This window comes from Juglans regia, chromosome 12, assembly GCF_001411555.2.
Source record: "Juglans regia cultivar Chandler chromosome 12, Walnut 2.0, whole genome shotgun sequence".
Taxonomy (NCBI): domain Eukaryota; kingdom Viridiplantae; phylum Streptophyta; class Magnoliopsida; order Fagales; family Juglandaceae; genus Juglans; species Juglans regia.
The window spans coordinates 20,892,670-20,903,037 of NC_049912.1; positions in this window are offsets into that span (position 1 = coordinate 20,892,670).

Sequence of the window (10,368 nt, forward strand, 5' to 3'; positions counted from 1 at the left end):
GCTGTATATAAACCATGTATGTAATGGATTTAAAAATATGTGTGCGGCAAGTTGATGAAGTTTTCATGATTCCTTGCTTGTGACTTCTCAAGGTAGGGATGACTTACGAGATATAGGGATTTTGATCAATTCGTTAATATGGTAGTTGAAAAGAATGATCGTTGTAATTTGTCTTGGATGATCAGCTCATAATCGACCACTTCATCCACTTTCTACTTCCAAAATTGCAAAGATCTTACCTTTCAATTACCTTTCATGATCGAGAAGTCACATGGAATGAATCATAAAACTTTATCCACCTTCCTTACACATCCTTTTAACCCACAATATGTGTGGTTTATAGCTAATTTCTTCAAAAATCAGATTCCTTGGAAGCAATCACCTCATTTTTACCAATTAGATAAATGATATCTCCAACTTTCTGTGCTCCATCATTATCCTCACTCTTTTCACTATTTCTTCCATTTCACTTGCCACTCCATTATCATTTAATTCATAAGTGAAGTTACAAGAAATGATTATCACTACTTTCTCATATGAAGCCTACAATTGATTCATCAACATCTCCTGAAAAGCCTCCTAATATTCTTGCATCCCTATATCTATATTGGTCGCTAAGCTTTACTCGTAAAAAATAAAAAATAAAAAAAAATCTCTGGAGTGTCTCTTTTAATGAGTGGGGATTTGATTGAGACAAATATAAAAAATGAGTGCACAACTAAAACATTGATGACAATGTATGAAAATCAGGAGAATGTCTTGGACAAGCTCGATGTAGAAATGTGAATGACTTTGGACTTGATGGATGCTAGTATCAGAGGCTATCTCAATCAATTTCCTAGGAGAAACTTTGTTATATTCCCATTGATACATGACTTTCACAATAATCATGGTGTGTACCCTTCAAGCTCAATCAGCCAATTTGTAGAGTATAGTACTAAGAAATATGAGTTCCAAGAGCTAGATATTTAGGGCATAGATGAAGGTAGGGTGGCCTACCAGCCACCTCCTCCGCTAAATGTTGTCCGCACAATTGATGTTATTTGGCACCTAAGACTTGGATTTGCTCTCGGAGCTAAGCTTTCTTGACTCTATTACTAACTCGCTCCTTGACTCCTTTCTTGATTCATTATTTTAGAGGTTCTCTTCATCTACCTCTTCATCTCTAGCCTCTAGTGATTCCATCAAAGTGATAGAGGTAGACGAAAAAGGGATACACCAGGTAATCCTGAGGGGGCGTAATCAAGGATGTCGAGCAACTCGATCTAGTCAAGGAGCAAATTCTAGTCTTAGGCTTCATGCTCAATAACATCAATTAAAAGGTCAAAGTTTAATCGAGTAGATGGCTGGCAGGTCTCCCTTTATATATACCCTAACTATCTAGCTCTTGGGACACCTATTTCCAAGCACTATACTTTACAAATTGGCTAATGGAGCCTGGAGGGTATCTTCTTGTGTCATTGGCAAGGATTCTCATAATTGTCATGTATCTATAGGACGATGGTAAATTCTTATTGCATTTACAAGTTGAACAATAAAGTTTCTCCCGGGAAATTGATTGAGATAGTCTCTGATACTAGCATCCATCATGTCAAAAGTCATGCACTTTTGTACACCGAGCTTGTCCAAGGCATTTTTTCGATTTTAACACATTATGTCATCAATGTTCGAGCTTTGTACTCATTTCTTAAATTTGTCTCAACCAAATTCCTACTCTTTAAAACAATCACTCCAGAGAATTTGTTTTTGTTTTAACGAGTAAACTTTGTGAGAAAGAAATATCTCGATGTGTCGTCCAATATAGATTCAAGGATGCAAGAACATTGGGAGTCTTTTAAGGAGATGTTGATGAGTCAATTAAAGGCTTCATACGAGAATGATGCGTTGATCATATCTAGTCTATTAGTGCTCGTAACTTGGCTTATGAATCAAATGATAACGAAGTGGCAAGTGAGATGGAAGAAATAGTGAAAAGAGATGGGATAATGGATGAAGCACAAAAAGCTAAGGATATTGTTTATTTAGTGGGTGAAAATGAGGTAATTTCTTGCAGTGAATCTGATTTTCTAAGGAAATTAGCTATAAACCACACCTATAGTGGGTCAAAACATGTGTGAGGCAAGCGGATGAAGTTTCATGATTCCTTGCAGGTAACTTCTCGAGGTGGAGATGTCTTTGATTTCAAGATATTATTATCATTTCTCTCACGAGGTAATTGAAAGGTAATTATCTTTACAATTTTAAAAGTAGAAACAAGATGAAACGGTTGATTATGAGCTAATCATTCAAAACAAATTGCAACAATCCATCTTTGCAACTACCTTGTTGATAAATTGGTCAAAATCTCTAGATCTCGTAAGTCATCCCCACCTTGAGAAGTTGCATGCGAGTAATCATGAAAACTTCATCAGGCTGCTGCACACATCTTTTAAATTCATTACAGGCTTTGTTTATAACTAATTTCTTTATAAAACCTTATTCCTTTGAACCAATCACCCGATTTTCATCCATTAGAAAACTATATCCTCAACTTTTAGTGCCTCATCTAGTATCCCTTTCATTTTACTTTTCTTTCATTTCTGTTATCATTTGTTTATCATTGGATTCATGAACCAAGCTATGAGTACTATGAGTCAGACCAGACGTGATCAACATATCCTCTCATATGGAGCCTTGAATTGAGTCATCAATATATCATTTAAAGACTCCCAATGTTCTTACGTCCTTGCATCCATACCGGAGCACACATTGAAAAATGTTCAACTCATGAGACTCTACTCGTTGAAAGAAAAACTAATCATCTGGAGGGATTGTCGTAATGAGTATGGAATTTAGACATATAAAAACAAAGTGTAAAGCTTGAACATTGGTGACATAAGCAAGGCACGCCACCAGATGATGCTGCAACAAATCAAAAGCCTCCAAGCATTCGGGTGAAGTTGGGACGGGACCAATCCGAGGCGATCCAACAAATCACGAACGAGGCAAGGGAAAGAAAGCCTCAAGCCACATGTAAACATGGAAGGAAAGAAAGCAACTCTGGAAGAGTGACCCTCGGCATTGATGACACCCTCGTGTGGACTAGGACCTCAAAGATCACTGATTCTGGGACCTGGTAGGTAAGGGCCAGAGATGTCAGTGCCGCCGTTTGGACATTTGAGCGCCAAGTGCTACCAAAGAAAGACGGCCCGGCGTCACCAGTCTTTGGTGCGTCTCCCCCACTGGAAGCCATGGGTTGGGTGGATTTCTCAGGGGCCATTGATGCAGAAAAAGAATGCAGCATAGAGAGGAGAGAGAAGTACAAGGAAAAAGGAGGGAAGTTAGGAGAAAATGAAGGCAATAGGATTACAGTGCGAAGAAAGGAGACAAGACCATAATCCAATCACATTTACAAAGGAGGGAGGCAGCGGTTAATCTCCCACGCCACGTGGCAGAAGGAAGAGGTATTAGATGCTTCGAATCCCAGACAATACTCATCGCGAAGCAACGTGAAGGCAAAGAGCCGACTGATGCTCTCAGTACTGACACAACTAAAAAGACGTCATCAAATACCAGCGTAGTTATCAGGAGACGTGCCAACAAAGGCGAAAAGGGAAACAGTACCAGGGTTTCCAAGTGACAATGAACCACCTCAGACTTCGAAGCCGTGCACATGTCAATAAAGGGACCCTGGCCACGACATCAAGGCGCGTTTAAGATTAAAAAGAATTTCCACCGTACTAGTTCGAAGATAATTAGCGGGCTAACTGTAAGGGATTTTTCCCCCCCTTTGTATTAGCGGGTCTAAGAAGGACAACTAAGGAAATAAAAAATGAAGGCCTAGCCCAGAACAAGTAGACTCTTCAGCCCATCCCACGAGTAGACCCCCCTGGACGCAACCTCCATGAGGGAGCGTACTGCATGGGGATGAGACTCGTCGTCCTGGAGACCCTTTAAATAGCGTCCAGCCCTTGAGTACCTGTCCACGTAACAGGCGGGAAGTAAGGAGTATCATCGATCATTTGACAAAGAGACATCGAAAGACCACCAAGGACACAAGAATGATAAGGCAAATCGAGGAACCACGCCACATTAATGGCACCACTACCCGAGCTACATACCACATCAATGACGCCGTCGCAGAGACACGCCGCATTAGAGGATTCTGACAAAAGGAACAATAAAAGGACATGGTCTCCATGGGGGCAGATATGATCTATCCCCCCAGACTCCCGATATAAATAGCAACTTCCAGGTATAAGAAACTCTCTCTGATCCCTAGACTCTTTCATTATTTACAAACTTTCAAAATACAGTACTAACTTTGGCAGCAGAGACTCCCCGGCCCCAATGCCACCCTCTATCTGAAGACCTAAATTGCTTGAACCTGCCTCGAAGGCATACGAAATACGACGTTAACACATAATATTAATGTTGGTCACTAGGATCTCGTAAATAGGGGTGTAATCGGTCTGGTATGGTCGGTCTTGGAGGAGAACTTTAGACCGGACTTAATTTTTTGGTCCACCAAAAGTTTGACCGATAAGGACTTTGAACTGAACCAAACCGTTTTGGCTTAGTCTAGTCAGTCTTTATTGGGGCATTTCGGTCCGGATCCTTTTTTTTTCAAGTTCTTGACAACAAATTTATATAAAATTAAAAAAAATAATTAAATGAATCATTTAGGTCTGATTTGGATAGTGAGATGAGATGAGATTATTTGTGGATAGTAATAAAATGACTTGTGAATAATAGTAAAATGGTTTGAGTTTTAATATTTTCGAGTTTTGAAAAAAGTGAGAGAAAAAGTTGAATAAAAATATAATAAAGTTAAAATATTATTAGAATATAATTTTTTAATATAATTTTTATTTTAAAATTAAAATGTCTGTATTTATGGTGTTTGGATATTGAAATAAGATGAGAGGTTTTCAACATCCAAACCACGCCTAATCTAAGTTGTCTAACAAGTATACACTTAAGTCATAAGTGTTCTAATTAAGCAAAATAAATTAATAATGTTAATCTATCATTAATTAATAGTTAAAACCTATCTTAAAATTCTTAACCTTTAATATTTTGTATAATCTAAGCATAAATAATTAAGTTAAAAAATTACATAATTGCTTTTAGTTAGAAGAAAATTACATATTACTTATTTTCAATTTATACAACTACTTTAAAAATTATAACTTAATATCTTATAAAATATAATTTAAAATTTTATATAACAAATTCTGTCGGTCCGATCCGGGGTGAAAAAGCCTCACCCCGAGACTGGACCGAAAAGAGAATTTTTCTACTTTCTTGGATCAAGACCGTCCGATTCTTAATCTTTAATCAGTCTAGTCCTGACTGATCGGAACCGATTGATTCGGTTGGTTTTTTCAATTTGGACCGAAATTCTGACACCCTACTTTTAAAGATAGTGTTTAAGGAGCAATTCTATAGGCTAGGGGACGCTTTTACTATACTTTCTATAAATTCATAATCTTATTGACAAACCAACTAAAAAGAAATGAGAAGTTAGGGATATTGAAGCCTTAGTGTACCTGATATGCTTGATTTGAGGATCCAATCTCCAATTAAGCACCATGGAGGAGCGAAGCATGGTGATAAACGAGACGAAGTATTTTATTGTTTGGTTATTGTAAAGCATAGACTTGACAACGGATGCCCTCTTGAGCCGTTGGTTTGGCACATCTGATTGATATAATTTGGAGACATATATGTCTTCAGCTATCTGGATGGATGTTAAGCTGATCTTGGCTGCATAGTGGCATCTGAGAGAATACAAAGGAAAAGTTCCTCCCATATATAATAATATTTGTTATATACATTCATAAAATATTACTATTATAAGTTATTTAATGACAGTTTATTTTATTCCCGGATAGAAATTCCCAATCACAAAACAGTCGAAGGACGTGTTGACAACACCCTAATATTCATTCACATGAGGCGTGCAAGCGAATGACCGGTGGCAATAGGTGCAGTTTAATTTTTGTTTGTTGTACAGCCTTGTCTTTCTGTAAGATAATTGCTCAAAGTTATGTTTATCATCCAAACAGATATAGGGACTAAGGAAGTTTCTAATTTATGTCCCAAAATTCTCATCCCTTCCTAGACATGATCATTCATACACAAATATTTTCAAACTAATCATTACAACTTTCTTAAATTTTACAACAAAAAATAAAAAATAATTCAATTTTTTCAAATTCTAAAAAAATTATATTATAACAATATTTTAATTTTATAATATTTTTTATTCAACTTTTCTTTTTCCTTTCCTAAAATCTCATAAAACATGAACTACAAATTATTTCACTACTATTCACAAAATTTTCATCTCATCTCACTCCTTAAGCTTGTCCTAAATTAACTAAGTGATGAAACTCCATTGCCTAATTCCCATGGCCGGTTACTTAGTCAAAACCATTAATAATACATAAAACTCGAGGAATAGATACTGAACTGTCAAGAAAAGGCAAAAATTAGAGATCATATCCGTCGGTGTTTTTCTCAGGAAACACCTTAGACTGGGATTAAAGTTCTTCAATCACAATCTAAGAACTTCAACGTACGACTACTCCATGAACAAAAATTTGAGGAACAACAATTTTGCGTAATAATATGGAGGAAACGTATGAGAGATCGAAGAGTACATTACCTGAGGAAATCCATGGCTGAATTTAAAGACGTTCTTCAATGATCACAATCTAAGAACTTCAACGTAGGATTACTCCATAAACACAAATTTGAGGAGTACTAACAATTTTGCGTAATAATATGGAGGAAACGTAAGAGATCAGATCGAAGAGTGCATTACCTGAGGAAATCCATGGCTGAATTTATAGTTCTTCAAGATTGAAAGAATCAGTTTCAACATGCTTTTCCCGTGGTAGCTTCTTACCGTTGGAGCTGTGAAGAGTTAAAGAGCGTGTGCAAAGGAAATATAAAGCAATGGTTAGAGAGAAATGAATGACATATATTTTGGGGAAAAAAAAAGATACATGCACATGTTTGTCTGTGGAGATCAAAATTTGCGATTTCCCCTTTTTAAATGCTCATGACCGTTACACATTTCAAACTAAAAAAAAAAAAACTTTTAGCACTTCACATTTATAACCCTCGGGTAAAAAGGTACTTTTGGTTAATATGCTTGCGAGATATTTATTGGATTTTGTGAAAGTCTATTATAAATTTGGAATAATTTTAAATAGAGTAATACTATATACAGTTGTAGAGTGTGTAAGCGTCGTGTAATCACTTGAAAAAAATAATAGAATCTATTATTAAAAAAATAATTTTTTCATATAAATTTGTGCGTGTGTTTTTTAACATTAAAAAAAATCAAAATACAATAAAGGCAACTCGAAGGGCAAATTGAGGGGTAATGTAACATGTTCCTTTCTATATTACTATTTATATATTAATGAATTATGATGTATATATATTTAAGAGACGATCAATAACACTTATGATCCATCTTCAATCCACATAGTATAATTCCCCAGGGTGAAAAAATAAATGAGAGTTCACCACCTATCGTCGGAGATTAAAGAATTTCAAACGGGTAAGTGTATGTTTGAGTTTGTGGTGGGTAATATAATTTTTAGTTTAAGTGCATGTTTGGGGTTGTGGGAGGAACTTTAAAAAGTGTTTAAATAGCTTTAAAAGTTTTTTAATGGAAAAATTATGTTGTTTGGATGTTACATTTTAAAGTATTTTTAATCTCAAATAAGCTAAAAAGTACGTTTGAAGAAATCATCATTTCTCAAACGTGTTTTTTCGGATAATGCGAAACGTAATTCAAATTTTAAAAAGACTCATAGACAAAAATATCTATACAACTTTAAGATAATTACAACTTTTAAACTTTCAAGGATATGGTCATAATATTTTAAAATTCAGATAATTCGTCATTTCTACCTCAGAAATCATTTTTTTTTAATTTGTTTCGAAATAAATGTAACATATTTTAAAGTGTTTTAAATATATAGTTACCAAACATAATTAACTTTTTAATAATATAACTTATTACTTAAGTTATAAGTTATAAGCCCTAAATCTATAAGTTATATTTATCACCGCAATCTCATTTGTTGTATTTATCTTAAAGTTATATAGGTATTTTTGTCCATTAACAGCATTTTTAAAATCGAATTACATTTCGCATTATCCAGAAAAGTACATTTGAGGAAAAATATTTTTTACCTTATTTGAATTTAAAAGTATTTTAATATGTAACACTTAAACAACCTAATTTTTCCATTAAAGAGCTTTAAAGGTTTTATAAACGCTTTTTAAAATTCCTACTGCAACCCCAAACAGGCCCTAAGGCTTATAGTTGTAGAGCTTAACGTAATAAGCATTATTATTAAAAAGTTATTTACTATTTGATAACTATATGTCTAAAACACTTTCAAATATATTATATTTGTTTAAAAACAAATTAAAAAATTATGCAAATTAAACCAGTCATTACATAATGCATATTTGGGATTGCGGTGGGAAATATAGCTTAGTGCATATTTAGGATTGTGGTGGGAAATATAGCTTATAGCTTTAGGACTTATAACTTATAACTTAAATAATAAGCTCTATACTTCAAAAGTTGTTTACTATTCGATAAACATGTATCTAAAGCACTTTTAAAGTTAGTTACATTAATTTTTTTAAAATATACAGTTATCTGTATGAGCTTTTCGATAAAAGCTTCAATTTGGTACTTTTAAAAAAAAGTAGATTTTCAGCTTTTTTAGATTATTAAAAGATTTTTTATAAATTTACCAAACATATAATTTTTTTTCTTTAAAAAAGCTTTTAAACGATTAAAAGCACTTTTTAAGCTTTTAAACTCAATCCCAAACAAGCTCTTAGTGTATGTTTGGAAGATAGGAAATATAACTTATAGTTTTAGGATAGCTTATAATTTAAGTAATAAATTCTACTATTAAAAAAGTATTTACTGTTTGGTAACCATATGTTTAAAGAATTTTCAAATATGTTACATTTATTTTGAAACAAATTAAAAAAGTGTTTTCTGAGGTAGAAATGACAATTACTTGGATTTTAAAGATTATGGCCATATATTTGAAATTTTGAAAATTATAATTATCTTAAAGTTGTATGGCTATTTTTGTCCATTGACAGTCTTTTTAAAATTTGAATTACATTCCGCATTATCCAGAAAAGTACGTTACATGTTAGATTTGTTTGGAAACAAATTAAAAAAGTGTTTTCTGAAATAGAAATGAAGATTATTTGAATTTTTATATGACAATATCCTTGAAAGTTTGAAAGTTGTAATTATCTTAAAGTTTTATAGATATTTTCGTCCCTTGACAGTCTTTTTAAAATTCGAATTACATTCCGCATTATCCGAAAAAACACGTTTGAAAAATATCATATATTTTTTCTCGAATGTATTTTTTAGCTTATTTAAGATTAAAAGTTCTTTAATAATAATATCCAAACAACCTAATTTTTCCATTAAAGAGTTTTTAAGGTTATCTAAACATTTTTTAAGACTTCTACCGCAACTCCAAACATGCCAATAATTTTTCACTCAAAACTGAATTCAAAATATGAACAGGACCTTCCTTTGTGGACATTTTCTCTTCTAAACATGAAAGAACTAACTTTGTCAATTTAGCACCACACTATTGGCCTCCCGATACATAAAGCAAACACTCCAACTTGGTTTTCAATGAGCATGCTTCGAGTGTCAACAATCACATTTTCATAATTTTTATAAATATCTTTCATCATTCTATGTTGTTTGTATCCTTCACAACTATCTGAAAATCTCCTTCTAATATCACCTTCGACAATCTCATCTCAATACAAAAATTCATAGATTTTCTCAAGACCAGTGCCTCTACTATAATAAGTTTCATTGCATATTTTATACATGAACACAAACAGTCAAAATATCACTTGTAGTATCTCTAATTATAATTCATTTTTGTTTATTACTAATTTTTTAATTATGTTACATGTCAAGTTTAGTGTCCATTTGGAATTATTGTAAATAACAAAACTTTTAGTCATAAGATTTTGTTAAAAAATTATAATATAAAAAGTTGTTCATTGTTAGTAAACATACACCTAAAGCACTTGACTTTCAAACAGATCCTAAAAGTATTATTTAAGCATTTTTTACGACGCTAATAAAACTCTAAACACGCACTAAAAGTACTCTCTTCTATAAGTCCTAAAATTATATAACTAAAATTATTCTTTATTTTTTATTTAATCGTTGCTAAAATTTTTATATAAATCCTACAAGTCGTAAAATGTCCCATAAAACATGGTAATTTTGTTTGTTGAATCAAATTCAATTAATCTCAAAACTAATTATTAATAAGAGTTATTATTTTT